General features: G+C 40.6%; 1 protein-coding gene across 1 annotated transcript in view; it reads right to left on the reverse strand.

Moving 5' to 3' along the window:
• The window catches only part of yjefn3 (YjeF N-terminal domain containing 3), a 70,815-nt gene that overhangs the window by 33,578 nt on the left and 33,205 nt on the right, over window positions 1–4,032 (reverse strand). The gene's annotated exons all lie outside the window — the stretch shown is intronic.

The following is a 4,032-nucleotide window of genomic DNA, read 5'->3' on the forward strand; positions in this document are numbered from 1 at the left end:
AACAGAGAATATAAAAAATAACAGAGAATATAAAAAATAACAGAGAACATAAAAATAACAGAGAATATAAAAAAATAACAGAGAATATAAAAAATAACAGAGAATATAAAAATAACAGAGAATATAAAAAATAACATAGAATATAAATAATACCAGTTAAGTTCTAAATGGTCAGGTGCAGACATGTGTGAAATCTCTAATGTGTGAAAAGTTGTAATGTGAAAACATTAAAGTGTTTATTGTGGTGCAGGATTATTTTTATTCTCCTGTGTGTAGGGGGGGGGGGGGGGGGTGAAAAGTTTGATAGACACAGGGAGGAAGGACTTCCTGTGTTGTTCTGTGGAGCACCTCGGTGGTCTCACAACTGAAGGTGCTGCTGTAAGAGTCCAGTGTGTCATGTGTGTGTGGGGTGGGGGGGGTGGGGGGGTGACATGTTGTTCAGGACCAGGAGCAGTTCCTCCAACATCCTCTGCTCAGACACCTCTGTCAGAGACTGCAGGTCCACTCCCAGAACTGAGCCAGCTCTCTTGATGAGTTTGTCAAGTCTGTTTGCATCTTTCTGGCATTTTTCTGGGTTAACCAAGTAATGCAGAATTGACATTAGTGTAAAAGTACGTTTACACAGCAGCATTTGCATGAACTCTTATGAAAATATAAAAACTGGAGCTGTTTTGAGAAGAAAGCTATACACTTTTCTCTAGGCTATGTTGGAAATAAATTAGCTCATTAGCCCTGTCGTATTTAAACTCTGGTTCCTCAAACTGAAGTTCTTCTAAAAGATATCTACAAGAGATAAGATAGTAATTTTTCAGAGAACCCCATTTTGAAATGGCTGAGCTATCACTTTAAAAAAGAATCAGTGTTTTACAGGATGTGAGGTACACAATGTTTGTATTTTTAAGGTTCAAAGTTCTTTATTTTCATTCACATCACGTGATACATGAGGTGGAACAAAAGTGTACACAGGGTTCCAGTTTCACCCAAAAATAGCAAAAATATAAAGTCTAAAAAGAAACAGTATACAAGAATCTAAGATATACGCTAAGAAATAATAATGTAAAATAACATGGTGTATTGACGTGTGTGTGTGTGTGTGTGGGGGGGGGGGGGTGTCAGTATTTTTGTTAAAGCTGCAGGATATAGCCCTAACATTATTGTTTCTCGTCTGAATAAATCACACTTAAAGCAAGCCAAAGAACAAACATTAGTGAGCATGACTCGTTAAAAACATAACGTGTTTATCTGCTTATTCAAGCTCGTCTTGCTGGAAGCGTGCACGTACATAGGATGTGTTTGGATGGTTAACAAGATCAGGTGCCAGAACACTGAAAATGTCTCATAAACAGCCTCAGCTGGCAGATAGGAGCCGACCCTGTGCCTCCATACGGTCCGGCTCTAACTGCTCAGCATGGACCCCGTCATGCCGCTCAATTCTGATCAAATCAGGACGGTGTGATTCAGTTTGGTCCATGTCTCCTAGGGCAATCATTCTGGACCAGCTTCATGCAGTGTGTGCGTATAAGAGATGCTCGAGCATCATTCTTTTAAATCGGACTTAATCAGTTTAGCTGTCTGCAGATGTTCCTCATATCCGCTTTGAGGAGGCAGACATTCTTCTCATGATCCCATCAGTGGCTCCTCCATTTTGATCTCATCACTCCTGCAGACACGTAGCAGGTGAACATGCACCATATGTACTAAAATAAATAGATGGGATCAAGCTCAGTTCTGTGTTTGGTTGGCTAGTGTGTGCGTGTGTGTGTGCATGTGTGTGTGTGCGTGTGTGTGTGTGTGTGTGGGTGTGTGTGTGTGGGTGTGTGTGTGTGGGTGTGTGTGTGTGTGTGGTTTGAGTGAATCAGAGTGTACTCTTGAGCTAAAAATAGCCATTCTAAAGTCAGGTACTTTTCTCTCTGTTTCAGATGTGACTGCAAAAGAATAAGGGCTGTTTTACAGATGGATTAAAAAGGCCAACACACACACATACACACACAGAGGTTGGGTACAATTTGACATTAAGCACAAAGGACATACATAAACTGCATCACAACTTCATGACCACAGTTCCCGTTGTTCTGTTCCCTCATTGCTCTTAAATCCTCTCTTATTTATCCTGAAAATTCATTTACAACCTTTGCTTCTGCTTTAAAACCTGCTGCTTCTGCTTGAGGCTGGGGGGCCATCTGCAACATACACTGCATGTGGTTCCACATTCCACGCGTATCTAGCCTGGATAGGTATTTTGTCCTTTAGGGAGCGGAGGCAGAACAGAATCGCTAACACAATTTATTAGACCGCTAGCTGGAGCAAGGCAGATTGATGACATCCTGCTCTATTTCAAAGTGACCTAAAGTTTAATAACAACAAAGTGTCAGTGATACAGATCTTTAGGATTCAGCCTTGCGTGTAAAATGTGCTATCTTTAGCTTATATCTCTGCACATATTGGAATCAAAGCTGATAATTGCCTTCACACACAGAATATATAAATGTCTAAAGATATTCCTTCTTGCATTTTATGCAAGAAAAAAAAAAAATCCTAGTTGTTCCCTCTCACACCGAACCCTGATGTCAAAGTAACAAAGCTGCCAGAAATATGTGGCATAAACCATCACAATATTATAAAAAAAGCTATTGTATATTTCTTTGACAACATGTTGTCTTTAAATTTCTCAAAGCCTCTGCTTATAAAAAAAGTACAGCATGCCAGGCTGATGTGAGCACACAGAGCAGAGCAGGTACCAGGAAGGAGAAAACAGCATGAGGGAACATTGCTGTCCCATGAGAGCTACAGAGCTGGGCTTGTAGAGGGCGGGTGGGGGTGGAGGGGGTGGAGGGGGAGGCTTGTCTCTCTGACAAACTCTTACCCCTTCTGGTCTGAACAACATACAAAACGAGTTGTAGCTAAACTGGAATGTGCAAACTCATTCTTAACAGACGTAGCATTTGATGAAGATATAAATTTGTCTGCAAAGGTTTTAGATAAGGCTATAGTGTGATCTGTCAGGACTCAAAATATATGTTTGGGATGACTCTCAGCTACCACCACACCAAATTTAGCTTCTTATTTAAGTGGTGGCACAAGGGTTAGAGAAGTTTGGTTTGTGATTGTAAGGTTGCTGGTTCAACTCCTCGGACCGACAACATCTAAGGTGAAAAAGTCACACTTGCCTCCACTGCCATTTGTCCCACTCTGGGCCCTTGAGCAAGGCCCTTAACTCCCATCAGCTGCTCCCCTGGGTGCCCTAGATAGCAGCTCCATGCTCCAAACAGAGGGCTGTGGTATCTCAGTGGTCTGTGGTTGTGTCAGGAAGGGCATCAAAAAAATCAAAATAAAAATTGCCACGTCTTCATGCGAGTTAGTTCACTGTGGTGACCTGTGAAGAAGGGAACTGCTGAAAGAATTTAAAAAACTTTAAAAACATTTTTTTTTTATTGTAAAACTGATCAAGTTATAGACATTTTTATGTTTGATAAAGTTGATTAGCTATGGTAGCCATCTTGAATCGATGACTTCAACAGTTTATCAGTTATAAATGCAAATCCACTGGTTACTTTCTGAGAGTTTCATTAGTGTTTCCAGTGGTTCATGGCATATTTTGCTAACAAAGAGACAAAGTTGACTCCAGAACCCAGTGCCAAAGTTTTAAACAAAAAACGTGCAGTTTTTCAGCACTCAGAGAATGAGGATGACTCGGCTAAAATCGCACAATGATAAAATACTGGTAATTTGAAATTATAATAAAACATTCATTCAACCTTTATTTATACAGGCTAATCTCACTGAGCCACGAGGACTCATTTACAAAAAAGACCTGTTCCAGACCGAACATATAAAGTACAGACACATGTAGACAGAATCTACATTTTTTGGTATCAGTCAAACCTCCATTGCACGACTACAACTGGTCCAGAACGCAGCAGCCCAATTTTTAACCAGTACAGGCAAAAGAGAGCACATTACACCAGTTTTGGCACCACTGCACTGGTTACCGGTTCACTTTCGAATCCAGTTCAAAATACTCATGTATGTCTA

The sequence above is a fragment of the Nematolebias whitei genome, chromosome 3 (genome assembly GCF_014905685.2).
Source record: "Nematolebias whitei isolate Nwh7 chromosome 3, NemWhi1, whole genome shotgun sequence".
In the NCBI taxonomy this organism is placed as follows: domain Eukaryota; kingdom Metazoa; phylum Chordata; class Actinopteri; order Cyprinodontiformes; family Rivulidae; genus Nematolebias; species Nematolebias whitei.